Here is a 22,525-nt window from a genome sequence, read left to right on the forward strand (position 1 = left end):
TGAGAGCCTGCCATTCAGGAGAAATCACCTTATAATAAAATTGTCTTAGATCGACAGTTAAGATGGCTGTATCTTCTCTGGCTCCCTTTCCCTTTCTCCTTCCTGCCCCCATAGTGAATGAGGTCAGAATATTCTGGAAACAAATGCCAGTAAAGTCAAACAGCTCCTCATCTGTCACTCTAGTCTGCAGCACAAGTGTCCTAGCTTGATGTAGGTGCCTCCCGTGTGTGTTTCTAGTGCAATCGGGATTCATTCAATTGTTCGTCTAGTCAACAAATATCTGTTGAGTTCCTGCTGTGTGATAGTCACATTTCTGGGTGACATCTGTGAACTTAATTCTCTGTGATGCTATTTTTATCCCATTGTGTTGAAATTTTATGCTCCTGTTTATGTCTTATCCACTAGACTGTACCTACCTGAAGAAAAGGATTGTGCCTTAATTCTTCAATTTCCCATGATGTAGCATAGTGTTTGACACATAGAGGGTCAAAGATTTGTTGAGGAAGTTACTTAGCATAGTTAGATCAGTTAACCTGAGCACATTTGTACTCTGAGACTTACAATTGAGGAAACATATTTAGTTTATACTAAAGAAGACTTAGTATAACTATCTCTCAAGATGTCAAGATCTTCCATGTTAAATACAAAAAAATAATAATTTTAATTAACTTGCTTTGTTTGGTGACCTCAGAAATGAAGCAACTTTGTTATTTTGGTGAAAGTTACAGTTAAACTTCTATGAGGAACATTTACTGAAAGTGCCAACAATAGATGGCAGTGAAAAATCCTATTCATGAAAACCAGAGAGGGGCAGTTTAAGCCCATAAAGAAAATAAGTTCTTTGGTTTTCATTGTTGTCATCTAATAAGTAATTTCTGCGAGCCGCTTATTTACTTTGTAATTGAGCAAGTCATGAAATGAATTGAGCATCCACAGATTTGTTGCAAATAAAGATGAAGCATCCTGTGCTTTTATTTAATAAGAAATTGAATTTTCAAGATAGTTAAAAAGGTTGGTACATTGTATGGTCATAATGCCATTATTCAAACAAGTGATTATCCAGTTTGCCTCAGTAGAATGTTAGTTAGCCTGTTTAAGGGGAATATTTCTGTAAAATTGGCAGTTGCTTGAATTCCTTGGTCAAAATTGCCTTGATCTTTTATCACATAGGGAGTTACTCCTGAAAAACTGGTGATACAAACATTTGTCATGCATGTTCACTCTATGTGACACCCACCAAATGGCCAACATTTAAAAAAAAAATCAGTTTACCGCTAGTCTCCTTTGGCTTATTTTCATCAAAGAAGGAGAAGCGCTGAATTTTTTTTCATGCACAGTTTTTTGAAATTGCATTTAGCAGTTCACTTGCCATTGTGCAAACATAGTTTCTTGACACGAGTCCGTGACTGGGATCTTGTTTCTCCTCTCCTGAAGTGTTTTACTGTTTTCTACATCTACCAGTTTTTTCAGTAATAGGAGTGAAAATTCAAACTTTGATGTAAATTTCAAAGTTAAAAATTTGTTTTAGTATTTTAATCTCTAATCTTATAGACTGTAGAGCAAAGAAGGGAAATATCTGAAGGAAAAATGATTTTCTACTAGAAATTTATAATAAACTCTTTGGAAAAATGATACTTCTCTTTATCAGGAAGGTAAAGTGTCTCTCTTTAGAAATTCCTTGCCATTATTTTCCCTTTCACGTCATCTTTCAGTTTTATAAAACGGGGAGCATGGAATGGTGAAGAACACATAGGACTTGGTTTTGAGATACCTGAATTTGAATCTTGATCCTGGAATTTACTTATGGTATGAGCCAAGGTGTCTCAGGTAGGAAATGATAACTATCATTTGAAGAGTAATGAAGTAACTATTTACAACAGGAATAAAAATGAAGTTAGTTAACATATAGAGAGGTGTTTACTTCGCACTTGAAAACTATAGGGTATGATAATGACTAAGCTCATAGGCTATAATAAAGCCCATTGTTTACAGTAACATTTTGTTCATGCATATGCATTTGGATATAGTTTTAGCTCTTGCAAAGGCTTGATCTAATCCAAGACAATATTCAGCAGATACAAAACCCTATGTTTGGATTTTTAAAATCAGTTCCATGAGTATAGAATAGAAGTGACGTGGCTTGTTAACAGTGCAGATAAGCAAAGATCTAGCCGCTTTAAATGACCGTTTTATTCCTACATGTATCCACCAAGTATTTATTGAGTGCATATGTGTGCTCAGTGCTGAGATGGAGCAGTGAACAAGAGAGTCAAGAATTCCTGCCTCCATAGTGCTTCTGCTCTAATCGATCATAAACTCAACCGAAAACAAATCCAGTGAAGGTGCTGTGAGAAAGAAAGAAGGAATCCGCTTTTATGTTGTAGTTTCCAACTCCAGTAAATCAGGTCTCTGATGGATTTAATGCTTCTTGAACATACTTGTTTTCTTATGTTTATTTTTGGTGGTACCAATTAAAAGGCGTATTGAGAAATTGGGCTATCTTGGGAAGAATTTTCTGAATTCGCTGTGAATTTTCTGAAACCATGTGCACAGTGAATAGCGTAGTAGGAGAAATGGGTGAAGGAACTAGAAAAGAAAAGGGCCAGAGGAAATGATAGTCGACCTCAAGCATCTAAAAGGCTGATGCAAAGGAAGGGCAACAGACTGACTTTATGTTGTTCCAAATATAGGACTAGAACCAAAGAGTAGCAGTTTTTTAAAAAGTAGATTTCAGCTCAAGACAGAGAACTCTCTATTTAGAAGAGAGTTATTCACAGACAGGACGTTGTCAAGGGGCAAGCTTCCTTTCTGCTGAAGGTAACAGGAAGCTGGAAGAACAGGATGAGAGGTCCTCTCTGAGAGGGAGACTGGCAAGATGTGCTTTGGATTCTCCAACTCTACAACACCATTGTGCCCTGTAGTTAACCACGGCAACAGATTACAGCCCCGAAAAGCTCAGAGCCAAAATATTTCCAGTGGCAATATCCTTAGAGGTTTCTGACCTTGAGGGTTTTTTACATTTATGCAACTCTAAAAGCATTCCTCTATCTGGCACATTTTATAAGGAAATGAGAATGAACGTATCAGCCACATTCAAGAAATGTTTTCTTGGTATATGGATTTCACTTTTGTTTTTTAAAATGGTGTCCCCTTGGAGATTTCTCATCTAAATCCATTTTCTTATCAGGATTGGAGATGGCAGGTTATTCTACTGCCCAAATATTAATTTCTATGGCCTATGTATATATTTCATTGGCCAACTTTCTGTGAATTTTCTGGATTTCTATTATCTCGTCCTAAACTCCTGGCAAGCCAAATTTCTCTAATAGTCTTCAATTCATTGCATTAAATGCCTGTTCAGCCTTGGAAGATATATTGATTTTTTTTTCTCAGCAAAGTGACAAATACCATTTTCATGACCATAATAGAGATTGATTACATTTTATGGAACGCGGAGAGAGAGCTGATCTTAGTGAGACAACCTTGAAGCTTACACAAATGAAAAAATCATTTGAATTAATAATGTTCATAAATTCATCTGTTGCTGATGAAGTAGAAGTATTTTGAGAAAAAGCCAAAAGTTCTTTAGCTGCACAATCACTGTGAAGAATTAAGATAATTTCAGTACTTTGGAGGTGCTGGTTTGTGAAACCTTTAGAAAAGTTCATAGTAATTATTTTCCAGTTTAAAGCTATGACATTAACCCCAGGCATACATGGATATGTTGCGGGATAGTATTCATATCGAAGACCATTTTCAATTAAATCAGGACAAAAGTAAATCTTGATCAATGTCGGCTAAACTGGAAATGTTAAGAAGTCTGTGGGGAGAAGTTTCTGTTTCTGATATGATTTGTGTAGCCTAAATTTAACATTGAACCAATTTCCTTTGCGTTCAAAGCTTTTTACAGTTAGGCCTAAACTAGAACGAATGTTAGCACGTTTGTATTGTTCTGCCTTGCTTGTCAGTAGCTTTTGCCTTGTGACCTAAAAAGTATTTTAGAAACAAACAAACAAAAAACCACGTACACATATCATAAGCCTTGCACGTGTCAAGGGTACCTAGTGTGTTTTTTAGAGCAAATAGAAATGAGAAATAAAGGCTAAGTATTTTAAGGTGTTGAAAAAAGCTATGATGGACTTGGAAAACATTGCTACAGAAGATTGTGGAATTACTTTCTCTGAAAAGAAAAAAAAAAGAAAACCTTTAAACCAGGAAAACCAATTCGTATCTGTTTAGAGACCTTTATCCGTTTGTTCATCTTCTATCCCCATCATCCAGCATTATATCAAACATAGTATGCAGCACATAGTGAAGCTCATTCGTTAAATGATTTTCTGATAGCAAGATTTTCTGATAGCAGAAAGAAATAAAAATCGTCATAGTAAACAATGTTGTTAAGCTACTAATACGTGCCATGGAACTTGACTATTTTTACCTCTAATTTGTGGAATTCTTACATGGCCACAAGGTGATCAAACTCACCTGGGGTGAGTTTGGGAGGGGGGACAGCTAGCCCTGGTGTAGCTGAAAATAAATGCAAATTCTAAAATATGTGCTTTTATGTTTGTCCTACTTAAGAGGAAAAATGACCATACCTGAGGATTTGAGAAATACCAGAGGAATTATGGATGTTTTTCTAGCTCACTTTTTTATTCTATGATTGTACCACACGTAGTGACACTCAAACATTTGTAAAATATTTTCTAATTGTTTCACAGGTAGATGTTTTGTCTCTTCCATAAGCTCCTTGTTGGTAAATCATTTTTGGTCTTTCCTAGATTTCTCTATCAACCTGGGCATAACTTTGATCATACATCTAGAGAGAACATTTATATTGTTTATCTTACTGAACTTTCTAATTTTACATTTATGGAAAGAATACTTTGTTCAAGAACTTAATGTTTACTTATGTATTCTCACAGTTTGTAAAACAGGACTTAAAAAAAGGTACTTTAAATAAAATAATAGCTGTAGGACTTAAAATTGCCATCAAACTCTAGGAAACTCTGCAGTAAGTAGTTTTCTCCTTATTTCCTATCTGAATAGGCTTGATAAAGTTGTTCCTTTCACTGTGACAAAGTATACAGCTGACTGTATACAGTCAGCAAAGGATACGTGCCTTGTGTCAGTGCTATGAAATATATGAAAATGAGATTTAATTTACTCCACCACTGTTTCATATTTTATTTTTCCTTTCATATTTCTTAGGATCGGAATGGAGCTAGAATTCCACTAAAGCCAAATGAGATCTGGGAAATACATAACTCTATTCAACTATAGAGAATTTTATAATGAAGTTATGGGTTTTTTTTCCATGATGTTGAAAATTTTTCTGTAATCTTTAAGAATTAAAAGACATATTTTGACTTTTAAAAATACATAAATTAGCTTTATGTTAATTTTTAAAAATCACCATGTTGGTGTAGGGAAAACCCACCTTGTACACAGTATGAAGTTAGTGATTTAAACAGCATCTTTTGGAAGCGTTTTGAAAACAGATTGCTATTAAACTTAAATATAAAATAAGTGTTCATATTCAGCATCTCCATATACTATAAGTTATGATATTTTGTGGAAACCAAGTATCTAATAGTGCTAAATCAGTGAAGGTGGGTTTATGAAATATATCTAATGAATAATCAAGTAGCGTAATTACCCAATTTAGCCTCTAAGCTCTGATATTATGCGGATCTACTTATATCAGACTCTGGTCTTTAAAGATGTGAATATAAAGTTTTCCCCCATCAGATGGAAAGATTGATAGATTAATCAAAATAGAAAGGCTTTTGTAAAGTAGAAGTCAATACTTAAATCGTTAACGTTTCTGAATGGTTTTTAAAGGCTGTAAGTCCATTAAATTTTGAGAGTTAATTAATCACAATGAAAGGAAGCCAGTTTCCTCTCTACACCATCTTCAAAAGTGACACTTATTTTCAGAAGTTATTTACGATCCTTAGCAAGTACTTAATAGATTTTGCAAATACTGCGTAAATTTTTGTAGCTACTTCAAAGATAAATATTAATTTTTTTTAAGTTACAGAAGAATTTTTGCTTGTTGTTAAAGAAAAATGATACAGATGTGTAAATTAAAGAGTGAAAACCCTTCTTTTACTATTTTTCAATCCTACTATTGTTAATGAGCTTTTTCTATAAACAAACATGCATAAATGCACTTATTAACACACATTGCGTTTTTCATTAAAAATTTGATTATTCAAGGTGGCCCAGTCAGTTGAGCGTCCGACTTCGGCTCAGGTCATGATCTCGCAGTCTCTGAGTTCGAGCCCTGCATCGGGCTCTGTGCTGAGAGCTCAGATCTGGAGCCTGCTTTGGATTCTGTGTCTCCCTCTTTCTGCCCCTTCCCTGCTTGCTGTCTCTCTGTCTCTGTCTCTCTCTCTCTCCCTCTCAAAAATAATAAACATTAAAAAAATTAATAACAAATTTGATTATTCAAAACATATTTTTCTTTTTTTTTTTTAATGTTTATTTATTTTTGAGACAGAGAGAGACAGAGCATGAATGGGGGAGGGTCAGAACGAGAGGGAGACACAGAATCTGAAGCAGGCTCCAGGCTCTGAGCTGTCAGCACAGAGCCCGACGCGGGGCTCAAACTCACGGACTGCGAGATCATGACCTGAGCCGAAGTCGGACGCTTAACCGACTGAGCCACCCAGGCGCCCCAATACATATTTTTCTATAATTTGGTTTTTAAATTATTTATCTTGAACATCATTCAACAACACAAAGATTTTCAGAATTTGTGGCTGTAACTACACCATTTTCTGTAATGTATGTGTACCTTCATATACCTATTCCCTTCCTGATGTTCTTGTAAATTATTTCCATCTTTTTTCTGTAAAATAATGATTATATAAGCATGTGTGTATGTGTGTGTGCATGTACTATCTATCCTTGTACACTTCTGGAGATACTTTTCTAAGCTAGACTTTCAGAAGTACTTTTTTTGTTGGACATTTAAATTTTTGTTAGACATTACCAATTGCTCCTTGAATAGGTGTATAAATTTAAACTCTCAAAAATAGTTATTAATAATCCTCTCAGTACCTTCACTAGCACTGAATATTATTTATTGTCTTAATTTTTGGTCCATATGATAGTATTTATGGATGATTTTGATAACTACTCTAAGGATTAATGAAACAAATATTTATCTGGAGTCAGATTTGAATGAGAACTTCTGAAAATGGGCACTAAAGTAGTTATTAGAAGTAGACTAGTGTACTTTTAATATATATATAATTTTTAATTTGAGAGTCAGAGAGAAAGTGAGAGAGAGAGAGAGAGAGAGAGAGAGAGAGAGAGAGAGAGAATCTTAAGCAGGCTTCACGTCCAGCACAGGACCCCACATGGGGCTTGATTCCACAACCCTGGGATCATGACCTGAGCCGAAATCAAGAGTCAGAAGCTCAACTGACTGACCCACTCAGGAGCTCCTAAAAAGTTTTTTTAAGGTGACAGTAATGTCTTACTGAAATGAGTTGGACTTCAAAGTCATTCTTAAAAACATATTGGAATATTGTGGTGCCAGGGTGACTCTTTCGGTTGAGTGTCTAACTCTTGATTTCGGCTCAGGTCATGATCTCAGGTTTTCCGAGGTGGAGCCCTGCATCAGGCTCCGTGCTGGCAGAATCGAGCCTGTTTGGGATTCTCTCTTCCTCTCTCTCTCTCTGCCCCTCCTCCTCTTGCTCATTCTCTGTCTTTTTCTCACTCTCTCTCTCAAAATAAAAACTAAAAATAAACATATTGGAATACTAATATGTAGGAAATTTTGATGAGATTTGGGATTAAGGGCTTCTGCTTTTGAGAGAAATGGAAATATGGATGTTTATTTGGATGTTTATTCTTACCACATACCTAGATTAAAACGAGAACTTCTGATTTGGACTTCCTGCCGAGAGTTTTTTTTTGTCTCCCAATCCACCCTTCCCAAAGTCCTTCTAACCTATCCTTCAATTCACTTCTTCCTGAATACTTTAAAGGTTTCCCGTTACCTCTAAGAGATGAAAAATAACATCCACACTTGTGAATTTGTTCAAAAGTCCAGTTTCTCCGTTCTCATCACCAAAGATTCTGATTCACAATGTCTGGATTGTGAGTGTTTAATAGGAAAGCCAAGTGATTCTGCAGATGACATCTAGAAAAAGACTGAGGGGAAAGCAGTTTGTGTGCTAGTAAAGACTCCTCAAAATTACCTTTCTTCCCTTTTCAAGCTTGCACATAAGGTTCTATATCTGCTAGTTAAGTGCAACGGTGAGTCTTCTCTCTCCAAGTGGAGCGTAGGCCCTTCTATCTCTGTACTTTCCCCCGGAGAACCAGTTCCCTCCTCTTCACCTCATACCTCATGTCCTAAGTGAGATCCCATCTCTTAAATGAAGACTTTGAGCTCTTCATCCCACAGTGTTTTTCGCTTCTACAGCATTTACCCACATCACGCATTTGACACTTTCAGTTTGGTATTGTTACGTACCGTTCGTGTGTAATTCTCTGTATCCCTCACAGTGCCTTACACGTAATCGACACTGTAAAAAGGTTGGTTGGTTGGTTGGTTGGTTGGTTGGTTGGTTGAGTGAGTGACAATGTAATTAGACTACCAGGGAGCAGGTCAAAGACTGCACTTCAACCCCACAAAGCCACTTCTTGACATTTTGCAGCTTGTTCTACTCCTGAGAGACTCTGTTGCTCTCACTGCAAATTGGATTGCTTGTTTTGGTGAATTAAACAAAAGCCGATGCTTACCATATATTTGTGTCTATTAATTGCGTGTTTAAATCACCCTACATGCTGTGCTTGAGAAAGTTAATCCATACCAAAGGTAAAGTTTTTAAATTTTATTTGAAGTCTAATGTTATAACTCCATACGATCTTTTCCCAGTAGGGTCTAAAGGCCCAGCGTGCTTAGCTTAGCTTTCTGAAAAGAAAATTGTATTTATGTTCAGAATAATTTCTTATCAGTAGCTACAACATAACATTGTGGAGAAGTCATTAGAATAAATGTACCATTTGTCACGGGCCCAGAGCCTTAAGTGCATTTGATTTCTGTGCTGTATTCTTGCTATATGGAACTGAATTGTGTAATTTAGCATAGCTCTGAGTATAACCTGGCACGGTGTTCATAAAAATTGGGATATACTACTAAAAATGATAATTTCCTGAGAATGGAAAACAGAATTAACATATATTTACCAGTGCTACTCAAGATTGTCTCAAGAAAAGCACCATTTATTGGAAAAAAAAATTGATCACAAGGTAGGCTTCTCCCTAACACAGTTTCATGACATAGGAAAACATGCATTCTGTTTTTTCTCAATTTTGAAAAGTAAGCACTTGGTAAGTCACCTTGGAAAAATGGAGGCGACTTATTAATTTGTCATTTTTCCTGGACTGAAAATACCTTGACAAATAAAAAAAAAAAAAAAGACATTCTTAGGACATACATTCCTTTTTCTTAAAACTAGTACATTAGTGGAACATCTTTGGTCAGGCTGGTCTCCTGTATGTTTGACTGGAGGAGCAGGTGTGCTCTTCCAAAGTGTCTTTACAAGTGTCTCAGTGGGGCTTCCCTCCCACGCCTCTGCAGGAGACAGCTCATCTGTTTAATCCTTATGTTTTAGGCAACCTTTCTTATTATGCAGACAGGGCTCCAAGGCTCAGCTGGATTCTGACTCTCCGAATGAATTGATGGGGCTCTTTGATCTTAACTGTGTTTTCCATCTGTTTCATCTCCTCTTAATGCATCCTCTTCCAAACTCCCATCTTCACTGGTGCTCTTAAAATAAATGGATAATTATACAAATAAACAAATAAAAATTGCCATTTAAAACTCAGGTACAAATTTCACTTTTCATTTTGAATCTTTTTTTTTTTTTTTTTTTTTTGGCCATAATAAACTTTCTTGAAAAAGTCCCCCAAATGATTTAATTATGTGACTCTGTAAAGGACCACCACACTTGAGAGTGTTTAACCACGTGTGTATGAACGTGCATGTGCTTTGTAGGATTAGATTTGCGTAGAAAGTAAGAATGACTGATCTTTGCAATTTAGTAAATTGTAGAGTAACATAATATCTTATTAATAGATCATATAAGAGCGAGAGGCATACAATCTACTTAGAAAAATCTACCATGTAACTGAAAGATCTTGCTGGGAATATTTCTTTTTCTTTTTCTTTCTCTTTTTCTTTTCCTTTTCCTTTTCCTTTTTTTTTTTTTTAATGAGAGTGACTGAGGCTGAGTTACAGAGAAAATCAGTTGGAATTAGAACTAATTCACATTAAGAAATCTTTCCAGGATGTTAAAATGTCATCATTTCTTTTAAACACATCTTTGAAATGAGACGTATGTGTTTTTGTGTGAGGAGGAAGTGGAGGGCTGTTGATGGAACAACATGAATCATTTGCTTACCTGTATAAAGGTGATTAAGTGAACCAGAAGTATCAAATTTTTATCTGAGTAACCTTTGATATTCTAATCTCAAATTATGGAAACAGATATTAATTCTTTCTGTTTTTAATTCTCCATGAATCCTCATTTATCTTTAAGTATACCCCGATCTTGTAATGATAATGTAATGTCAAAGCTGTCAGAATAATTTCAGCTGAGAGCAAAAAAACTGATGTTTACTAAGAGCCAGAGGCCCTTGAGAGAGTTATGAAAAGGTCTTTCTCTGAGAGGAGTAATATCGCGATATGCCCTGCTAGTCTGTTCAACATATCTTTATCCCAACATATATACCTTAAATAGACCAATAACTATCAGTGAATTGTCAGAATACACATCTGCGTTAGAAACATTGAAAGATAAAATATATAAGGAATATGATCTCTGATCATCACTAAAATATTGCTGTTTTAAAAATATTCAGCTAATTCTTTTCCACTCAAAAGTATCACTTAAGCCTCTGCATGGTACCCAACTCTGAACTAGGGAGATTTTCTTCACTATTTTTGTACTCCCCATATGGAATCTGAGAATAACTGTGCAGGAGGAAATATAAAAGGTTACCCCATCTTTCTTCATGCAGAACAACTCTTGAAACCCACTAAAGATAGCAATACTCCCCTCTAGCCTGTTTGTCTCTCTTGCTACCAACTGGGGTGTGCTTTGTCTTTGTTTGCTTGCTCGTGTTTCAGTGGGAAAGAAAAGATCGAGCATACTTGCCACGAGCCAGGCATGGACGTGTGGCTTCAACATATTTCATTTAGGATCCATGACTTTATTTACTTGAGTTTCTTATCTCACACACCTGATTCCTGTGTTCCTTCTATAAAATGGAAACTAGAATGCCTGCCCTCTCCATCTGTAATGATTCTGTGCTGTTGGAAATTCTGAAAGGTACAGGTTGGCTCTTCCCTCATGAAATGGACAAACACAAACCAAAATCTCATTTTCTCTGCACTTTTTGTGGTTGACCGGTACTTAAAAGTTCCAATTTATTTTAGAATACTGTCTCCTTGGTTCACCGATGTGACTCCCAGGTCAATGCAGCTAGCTATATTCAAGTTTATTTAAAAGATGCTAAATTGCTACCTGCACGTTTCCTTGTATTCATCGGTTCTGGTCCATAGTCATTCTTCACTTGCTTCCTCATTACTTCCTAATAGTAATTGGATAATTCACTGAAACTCCATTATTCTACCTAATTGTCAGAGGCGATTTTCTTACATTATCCTCCAAAGAAGGGAGGGGAGAAAGCATTTATACTGAATGTATTGGTGGAGATATGGTTAACTGCCACTAAAATGCCCCTGTACGGTCTCTCTGACCAGGCCGTTGGTCTATGAATGTCGCAGCATGGCCACAGTTCCTGGACATCTCTTGCATCCATAAACCACTAGAGAAGCTGCCTCAGCTCTCAGACGTTTCTCAAGGTTTCTGCATTTTCAAACGTGGAAGTTTGAATGACCCATGAGTGGTCTATGAAATCACCTTAGTAGGTCATAGCCAGCATTGAAAATGAATAATAATAAAATAAAGTAAGAGAAAGAATAGAATTATCAGAGTACACTGTATGTTATAAATATTGTTTCATGAACACATTTTTTTTCGCCAAAAATATTCTTGAGTGTGTGTGGTACTTAGGTCTGTTGTAAATATTTTCTTATCACGGATCTCACTTTGGAAAACGACAACAACAACAACAAAAGCCTGAAAAAACAAAAACAAAGTTGATTTGGATCATATAACCCATAGTTAGCTTTTGCCTGGATGCTGGGTTTTAGAATTTAGAGTATTACTTTACCATATTCAAATTCTATTTTTTTTTTTTTTCACCCATTATCCTCAAGCATATCAAGGGAACTAGGTCATGGCAATAGAAATGATAATGAAAGCTTAGCAAATATTTCCAGAATTGTTAAGAGTTAGGCCATATCAGCTTATGAGGGTACAGTATTCTTACTGATTAAACTGTTTACCTTAAGTAGTTGTTTCAAGAAACAGATGTAAATATTTAGTTACACAAGAGAAGCAACACAGATCACAGAAAAAAAGATTTTGTTAATACCTTATTTTGTTGTTGGGTCAAATAGAATGAATGTAAACATTGACTTGGGTTATGGTAAGAAAGGAAATAACAGTTATCACTCACTCTTTTAAATATCTCAAGGTGAAAATCTTTGCCTTTTCACTTAAAAGATTTTTTTTTGGTAAATGCGCCCCTTCGTTTATGAATGATAGCATTGATTTTTTCCTCTTGCCTTGTATCCACCTGTAGTCAGCATAGAGAGGAAACTAGTTGTACTTTTATTGTGTACCTGCATTTTGTTTGAAGACTGAGAAATGTAAATGCAGAGAGATAAGCTTGAGAGAAAGAAGAAAGAAACACTACTTGGTTGCACACATAAGTATATAGTTTAATATTCATTGCGTTTATTACCAAGCATGTCGTTCTTACCCTGTGTAAAGTTCAGGGTGTGCATAACCCTGGTACCTAGCGGCCAGCAGCAGCAGGGTCCCTCCAGATCCTGTCAGAAATGTGGCATGACAGGCTCCGCCCAGATCTACTGAATCAAAATCTACATTTTAACAAGATCCCTAAGCGATTTTCATGATCATGAAAGTCTGAAAAGTGCTGACATAGGAGTATTACCAGTCGCTGTATGGACCTGTATTCATTTCATGGATAAGATTTACTCTGGAAAAGAAAAATTCACAAGTGGAAAGAACCAGAAGTTTTTCATATCCTAGTGCAGCAATTGGCCATCTAATGGTGTTTAAAATTAGTGATGATGACAATGAGGTTGCTGCTGATGAAAACACCCATTATTAGGGTTCCCAAGTGCTGGCCATTGAGTCTACTGTATCAACTAACCTGTTTAGCCATCATCTTTCCACTGTGAGTTCAATGCTGCTTTACAGACAGGCAGGAGAGGCCACAGGTTGCCTATCACCCCATTGCAAAGCCAAGCATTCTGATGGCTAACATCTGTGATTGGTAGTTGCACCTTTCAAAAGTAGGAAAGACTATTTGTTCCATATAAGGAGAAAACGTGACACGTGAAAGATTCCTATGAAGGTATCAATTGCTGTTTGTTTAGATAACATTTATAATTATCAATGAATCCTCAAAGCTGCATATTTGAAAAGACAAGAACGGTCTTAAAGTTGAAGCCCATACCAAACTTTCAAGTTATCAGTGTAGAATTTATTATATACCAGGAATATGTAACGTTGCATCTTGTGACCCATTGGAAACCCTTAGCTCTGAGCATTCTGCTGGCAACCTAGGGAACCTAGCCTTGAGAGTGAACTGCCTGTCTGTTGACAAACATTTGTCCATTTGTAACATGAAGATTACTCCTGACTTGAAATGATTCTAGAATCATCCAGAATGTAGGAATGCAGTTAGTCTCTCATGTGCTGAATTAAATCCTTGATAAGGAAGACATCCTTTGAGAAAGGAGAGGCTGCAAGAATATTAACATTTTGGCAGTTATTGGGTGGGGGAAAATCCACTCCTACAACAAATGCTATTGAAAATAGCATGGAAAGGAGAGTTGGAAGGGAAAGGTCATGCTATGGTGCAAACAACACTATGGGGGAACCTGGCTGTCAGTCACTGGAGTGTGCAGCTCTTGATCTCAGGGTTCTAAGTTTGAGCCCCACATTGAGTATAGAGATTACTTAAAAGTAAAATCTTAAAACACACACACACACACACACACACACACCCCAAAAACCAGCACTCTGTGTCCTGCAGATCAACTGGGCAGACATAAGCTGGTGAATTGTGCCTACTAGCATGGGAAATGAAGGGTGTCTCTTTTTTATAAAGAAACTAAAATAGACTGCACATTCAAGTAGGGATAATGACTTTTTTTAAGTTGTTAAATTTGTTAATGTTTTTAAAAGAGAGCTACATATGTATAACACAAACTCCTACAGTAGCAAAGAATATATAGACAGTCCCTGACTTACAGTGGTTCAGCTTACAATTCTTTGATGTTAAAAAACAGTATTTTGAATTCTGAATTTTTATCTTCTCCTGGGCTAATGAAATAAGGTAAAATCCCCTCTCATGATGCTGGCCAGCAGCTCCCAGTCAGCCACTGAGGGTGCACAGCCGACACACTTACAACCCTTAACTCTTCTCTATCGGTACAGCCATTCCGTTTTTCACTTTCTGTACAGCATTCAGGAAATTACATGAGATATTCAACACTTTATTATAAAATAAGCTTTGCGTTGGGTGATTTTACCCAACAGTAGGCTAGTGTGAGTGTTCTGAGCACAGTTAAGGTAGGCGAGGCTAAGCTATGATGTTTGGTAGATGAAGTGTATTAAAGGCATTTTTGACTTACGGTATTTTCAATTGGCGATGGGTTTGTCAAGACGTAACTCCATTGTAGATCGAGGAAGATCCGTACTGTGAAGAGAGCTTTTCCATTCCTGTCCCTCAAGCCCCACATTCCTTACTGAAATCACTGTTCACGATTTCTTGTGTATTTTTTCAGAGATTCTCTTAATATACAAACATTATGTGCAAATCTTTATTAAACAAAATGATAACGTGCAATACACTGTTCTGTGCAATTCTTCCTTCCCTTAAGATGTGTCATAGAAATAATTTCTGCTTTGCCCTCCACAGCATGGATATAACCTTATTTAACCAGTTATCTTTGGTGATTTTTTAGATCTTTCTCAGCCTTTTGCTACTGGAAATAGTGCTGCATTGAGGACCCTTGTGTACATATTTTCAAGCACATATGAATGTATGTGTCCTCAGGTCTAAACATTCTAAGTTATGATTTATTTTTACAACAGTTAAGCAAAGGGGAAGAAATAACCAATTGGCACGATAGGCAGGATAATAATAATACTTACATACATTATTTACTATGTAGTAAGTACTTTATAGTAGTCATTTAACTCTGATAACTCCATGAGGAAGTTATTAATATTCTTACTGTTTTCATTGTTGTTAGTAATCACTGAAGGAAGAAAACCAGGATGTAAATTCACCCAAGAAGGTTGATTGTGGATCTCTTGCTCCCCTTACCAAGCTGTGTTGTTTCCCAATGATTTCACCGTGACTTCAGTAATGACAGAGCATTTTTGAATACCTACCGTGTGCTAAGCAACTGATATGTATAATTTAATCTTCACAATAGCACTACAAGGTGGTGTTATTTTTTTAAGAGTGTTGATGAGATTTCGTAACTTGCCCAAAGTCCCAGAGCCAGTAAGTGGGGAGCCAGGAATGGAATGGAAGCAGGCTGTCTGATGCCTGAGACCATGGCACAACAGAGAAGGGACATTAGGCATTTGATTCTACATCCAGTGGGTCAGAAGGCAGAAATGAAATAAATATATGTATGAGATTTAATTTAAACATATTCAGGTGATCAGAGGGATTAGGATGGGCAGTTTCAAGGGCCAGTGGAAGATAGTTTATGGGACACGAATAAAAGCGTCCCGTAGCAGAATAGGATTTAGTGGTCTGTGTGGATCCACAGTGGCCACTTCTACATGCTTCTCCATGGACAGTGTTTCCAAGGCTAGATTGCCTTGTTCTCACTGACTGTTTCCATCTGTGCAGAAGTCCATACCTATGCAATGCATTTGTATAATAACCCATTGGGAGGTATGGCACTGGCGTGCCCCAGGGAGAGAGCAGCTCTGGTGATTCTGATTCTGCTCTAAGTTGGAATTTGTGCCCTTGGGGAACAGAAATCAGCAGGTACGTTGGAAAAATGAAAGGAAGAGCACTGAAATTCTAGGAGGTGTATCCATTCCTCCAGGTCAGTTTCTCCTATTTCCACTTCAGTTTTTCCAGCAGTCCTGCTTCTTTACTGGCATGTCAGAAGTTGAAACCGGAGCCGTCTTTATAAGACCTCTTGGTCTTCTAAAAATAATAAAGGTCTTAGAGGTCTTATGCAAAATATAATTTGCAACGGATCACATTTCTTTGTTCATTATTATTATCGCCATTAGTTTTTTATTGATGTATATTTGACATACAATGTTATGTTCATTTGTATGGTGACAGGTGGTGACTACACTCATGGTGAGAATTGAGTAACGCATAGAATTATTGAATCAACATGTTGTCATTATTTTGTAAATTATTTTATAAACCAGTTTTATCATCTAGGCTATATTTCTGTGCCTGGTGAGTTTTCCTTGTTTCAGATTGCATCATTTATTTATTTTTTTAATGTTCATTTTTTTTTTTCAACGTTTATTTATTTTTGGGACAGAGAGAGACAGAGCATGAACCGGGGAGGGGCAGAGAGAGAGGGAGACACAGAATCGGAAACAGGCTCCAGGCTCTGAGCCATCAGCCCAGAGCCTGACGCGGGGCTCGAACTCACGGACCGCGAGATCGTGACCTGGCTGAAGTCAGACGCTTAACCGACTGTGCCACCCAGGCGCCCCAACGTTCATTTTTTATATTAAAAATTTTTTTAATGTTTATTTATTTTGAGGGAGAGAGAGACAGAGTGCAAGCAGGGGAAGGGCAAAGACAGAGGGAGACACAGAATTTGAAGCAGACTCCAGTCTCTGAGCTGTCAGCACAAAGCCCAACATGGGGCTCTAACTCACAAACTGTGAGATCATGACCTGAGCTGAAGTCGGATACTTAACCAACTGATGCCCCTAATGTTCATTTATTTTTGAGAGAGAGAGAGAGAGCAAGCATGAGCACATGGGGGAGGGGCAGAGAGAGAGAGAGAGAGGGAGACACAGAATCCAAAGCTGGCTCCAGGCTCTGAGCTGTCAGCACAGAGCCCAGTGTGGGGCTTGAACCCATGAACTGTGAGTCATGACATGAGTCGAAGTTGAACACTTCACTGACTGAGCCACCCAGGCGCCCCAGATTGCATCATTTAATTCAGTGACTTTTTGGTGATATTTCATAGAAAAAAATAAAAGATGCGGTATAGATAGATGTGTCAGGATTATTTATATGGTGGTTATAGTAAAGATAATAACTAAGATATGTTAACAAGTGTTTACTGCAGGTGAGGAAAGATGCAGAAGGTTTTATTCCCATTATTTGATTTAATACCAAAGCTCTTTCAGGAGGGTATTATTCTTGTTGTTCCCATTTTACAGATGGGGCCTTTTGTTCATACTTTTTGAGATTAACAATTCTAGTGGTGTTAAAGCAAGCTTCTGTGTAAGAAGAAAACACGCTTTAACCCCGCGGAGCGCATATTTTCTTTTTGGGTATTTCTCCTTCCAATCTTTGTCCAAATGTACTCAGTCATCAGTATATGTGCAATTCTCTATTTTGCTCTTTTCATTCACTATAGTCGTAAGAAGGTGGTTTTATTGGTCATCTTCATTTTCACATTATAACTGCATATAAGTAATTGCCCTAATTGATTTAATAATCTCCCTCTTTGGGAATGTTAGATTGTTTTCATTTTCTTTTATAGATGAAAAACTCTGTGTAAGTAGTATATTTTATCCTCTTGGATATCCAAAGAAAAGGTCTTATTTTCAGTCAAAGAGCAAAAAAGCTTTTGACTCATTTTAACTTTGAGTTAGGATTATTTTCACGGGAGCAGATAGTGAGCGCTATTGAAACACTTATTTTGGAATCTTAAGAAAAATTGTATCTTGAACTCTGTAGGTATAGACTGTTTTTTTTTTTTTGGTATTTTAAAGATACGATTTTGAATGTATATATGACAATTGATATATAGTAACATAAGGCCTAAAGAATGATTTTTTTGCATCACTTGTTAAAATGTGTAAATTGGGCTTTGAGGAGGATGGTGTGTGCCACAAAAGTATTCATTCTTTATTGACATGTATTTCTTGAGAAACTACCACGTGTCAGGCCCCATGGTGGTCACTGAGTCTGTGATGGGGAAGCTGAAAGCCCAGCTCGTTTCCTAATGGAGCATTACGAAAGTCATGTCTAAGATTGTGTTGTCGAGATTGTGCTGCAACACACCCTCATCCTCTAATATTTCCGACTCCTTTGTTCTTTTGGACTCTGCCATATTTCTTAACTGCAGCCCCAGACATGAAGGACAAAAAATATTTTCCTTTCAGAAAGATATTTACGTAGATATAATTTCTGAGAATTCCTGAAGCCCAATTTTCCTCTCTCATCTCTGTCCTGGTAGGATTTATCTTCCTAGAATGAACCGATCTTTCTCATACTTTGGGGGATCCCTACATCACCTTAGCCCTGTGGCACATATCTTAGATTGCACCCAGATACATTTATATTTTCAGCACTTTGTGCTAAATAAACCAAGTGCAGGCACTTTGGACTTTCTGTTACTGGAACATCCGCATGTGAAAGTAAAATGTAAATTTAGGATACATCCATACATTTTTTTTTTAATTTTTTTTTAACGTTTATTTATTTTTGAGACAGAGAGAGACAGAGCATGAATGGGGGAGGGTCAGAGAGAGGGAGACACAGAATCTGAAACAGGCCCCAGGCTCCGAGCTGTCAGCACAGAGCCCGATGCGGGGCTCGAACCCACGGACTGCGAGATCGTGACCTGAGCCGAAGTCGGCCACTCAACCGACTGAGCCCCCCGGGCGCCCCTCCATACATTATTTTTAATACCGCACACTAAACTGCAGTTTTCACAGGTGGAGAACCATTTTGGTCTCTTTAGGGGACCAAATGTATAAAATTCCTATTTAAAATGCAACTCAAAATTGCATTTTAATTTTTCACCAAATTCTTCCATCCCAGAAAGACCTACTAGTTTGTTGATGAATATAATTTTTATTGTTGTATTGTATAGTACTCTTTTTTTATTGTTTATTTTTGAGAAGTGGGGAGGGTCAGAGAGAGAGTCTAAGATTGTCTGAAGCAGGGCTCAAACTCACGAACCCGTGAGACCATGACCTGAGCTGAAGTCGGACACCTAAGTGACCGAGCAGCCCAGGTGCCCCATAACTGTTTTTTAAAGTCTGCAGTGCAAACTGTTTTTACTTCACTGATGTTTAAACATTTCAATGGGGAAAAATAATCATTTAATAAATATTACATTGATTTAATGGCTCACCATGCAGATCAAACTTTTTACTGGTCAACTGGATGTGGCACTTTAAAGAATATTGTAACGTCATTTTGTAGGAATGTTATTATGTGTGCTACCAATATACATTTAAATTTCAGTAAATTCCTTAATGCATGTGTGTGTATATCTACCTATCAACTGATGGATCCATAGATACACACTCTATATGATTTCAGTAGACTGATATTTTTGAAGGAAAATTTTTGAGTAGAATGTTAAAATGTCTGTCTCTCAGTCTCAAGTTGCATAAGTTATTCTTAACTGTGATGCCCAAATTAGTTTCTCACCTTTTTGTGTATAAATTTGATTTCAACTTTTGTGTGAGGATAAGTTCCAGGAATGGGAATTTATAGAGTACTCTTCTTGACGAAAAGGGGATAGATGGAGACAATTTCATAATGTCAGAATACCGTTTCCAATGGGTTGACTTAAGGCCACTTCGCTGTGAAGCTGGCTCCCCGGGTAACAGTCTGTCCGTAGACATTACCGAGGTAGCACAGAGGTGGAAAAGGAAATACAGAGGCATCTGAAAAAGGAACTCTGATAGATTTTTTTAATTTTCCTTAAATTTCTAATATCCCATATCCTTAACATTGGGATTAAAGTACTCTCTGTTGCAACTTTGCACATACCCTACTGTTTGAACTCAAAACCCTAAGAACTACATGTCTGAGATCTGAATGTATTCTGGGTCCCAAATCAATCTTGTCACTCCTCAGAAAGCAATGCAAGATAATAAGTAGTATTCACCTGATTGCTTTCCTGCTCCGAGACAGCTGGTGACGCGTGTCTTCCTGATAACCAAGAGTTTCAGATCTAAGGCAGGGATAAAGGGAAGCCGGGAGCTCGCAGAATCTAAATTTGACAGTCGATGGCTGAGGAGAGGGTCAGAAAGGAGAGAATCTGTGACACGTATGAGAAGGGAACAAAATTTATCTGCTCTGGTTGCAATGATTAGATGTCTCTTTGTCTGGCTTTCTTACAGCGGTTGACTGATTGTACCCGCCAGCTGGCTAATATCATAATTAACGAAGTTGCTACTACATCTGCAAAGTTTAATCGAAAAATTTGCCAGTGATATGATGGCATTGTCACAAAGATCACAAGGGACCCAGAGTTGACTTTTGCTCAAGGTGGAATGGCAAAGCTGTATGGGCAAGATGAGAAATCGTGGACTTGTTCAGCCAAAGGTATGTTTTGGTTTTGGTTTCGTTTTCCATAATTCGACACCTGGGCTTTCTTACTGAGATTTTCATTTGATGGCTTGTGGGCTTTTCTTTGTTTTGTGACCAAAATGATTCATAAAAAAAATCCATATGCATCTTGAGCATTGACGGCATGTTCTCTGAAAGCTTTGGGGTTATTTTTTTTTCCAGATCTGGAAATTCAGAAATATAATGAAATGGCTTTTGATACAGAGAATGGAGTATAAAGCAATGTTTTGCCTGTTGTTGTGTCTAATCTTTATCAGTTTTCAGAATAACCATTTGTTAACAAATATCAATTGAACATTTATATCGTGTAGTATTGGATTTATTTTGCTCAACAATAAAAGCCATTGCTCTGCTTTATTCTATTGTGTCAACCTAGTTATAGGAGTGAAAAAAAGCAAGCATAGTTATAGAATATGAAGAGGTTCTATTTCAGTTGCAAGAAATGCTCAAAGCAAGGGGAAGGAAGGCTGAGGTCTTGACTTTTGTCAAAGTAATTGGGGCTTTTTACATTTAGAAAGACCAGTATTTCTTAAAGTGATGTGCTATTCCTCAATGCCAGTCTGGCCATTGACTGTTATACCTGTATTTTGTTTTCACTGTCATTTGCATTGCCTGATTGAATATTCAGGCTCTGGGGAGTTTCCCAAATTATAGCCAGCACGTATTCCTAATTAATGAACTTGAATATTGATGGGGAGGAGCACATGTGCCTCTGTGTACATGCCTGTGTGCTTCCTCTGAGTACAAAGAGAGAGGAAGGTATCTCAAAAAATACGCAGAAGGTGAAGTTTGGGTTATTTATGCTGTCACACCACCACTATAATACCAAGGTGATCAATTTCCAGTATAATTGGGACTTACGCTGAGGTCCTTTACTTTCCCTCTGTGTTCATCCAGACCACTATATCATGGCAAAAATAAAGCAAGAATTTGTGTGTGTGTGTGTGTGTGTGTGTGTGTGTGTCTGTGTTTTACCAACGCCATTCGTTGTGTGTGTTGATAGAAGTTTTTAAACATAATGAAATAACATTTTCGAAACAAATTAGTGCACAGCATGCATATTTTTAATAAACCCAATTAAACTTTCTCATGGCTTTATTCCTAGTCATGGGAGACTAGCTACTCTGAACGTATTTATTTTAAAATGTGGCAATCAAGTTTCATATTCTCAAATTTAAAAAATAAGCCATTTATGGGACTGTGAATTCTAAAGCCGTTCAGTGTCCAGATAATAGAAAAACCTGTTTGTTGAAATTTTGGTTAAAATTTGACTTAACACATTTCCAATCTTCACTAAAATTTAATGATGACAAGAAAAGCTGAAAGTGGAGGTTTAAGATACTGTTTTATTGTATTTTGGACGTCATTTTCAAAAGAGAATGTTATTCTCATGAGAGAGACTCTTCTTTCTTTCTTCGGCTTTTCATCTCTCCCCTCCTGGAATCTGGTACGCAATAGGCACTCAATATATATTTATCGAGTGAGTGAATTAATGAATTTAAGTCCTTCTGTTGCTATTCAAATATGGTTAACATTGGCTTCTTCCAAATCTATAACTTTTGAATGCAGTAAACAGTATGGATAGGAGCAAGTAGATGAATGGCATAATCACAGACACCAGGGAGGATTAAGTTCCTAAAATAATATAATGTTGTTTTAACCTAAACCCCCATAATATTTTGTGTAATTGAGATTTACTATTGTAAGAACTCAGTTGGAGTAGCGAAGGTCTATGAGGATTAGAAGAGGCCAGGAAAGTAGTTCACAGCTGATGCACCCGTTCTTTTAA

General features: G+C 37.0%; 1 long non-coding RNA gene across 3 annotated transcripts in view; it reads left to right on the top strand.

Annotated features, from left to right (window-relative positions):
- Positions 1-22,525, top strand: part of LOC123590503 — a 73,494-nt gene that overhangs the window by 20,963 nt on the left and 30,006 nt on the right. For all 3 annotated transcript variants that reach the window (XR_006708801.1, XR_006708803.1, XR_006708802.1), the window contains one exon: positions 20,508-20,712. This is a non-coding gene — a long non-coding RNA (uncharacterized LOC123590503). The remainder of the gene's footprint in view (positions 1-20,507; positions 20,713-22,525) is intronic.

The sequence above is a fragment of the Leopardus geoffroyi genome, chromosome B4 (genome assembly GCF_018350155.1).
Source record: "Leopardus geoffroyi isolate Oge1 chromosome B4, O.geoffroyi_Oge1_pat1.0, whole genome shotgun sequence".
Lineage (NCBI taxonomy): Eukaryota > Metazoa > Chordata > Mammalia > Carnivora > Felidae > Leopardus > Leopardus geoffroyi.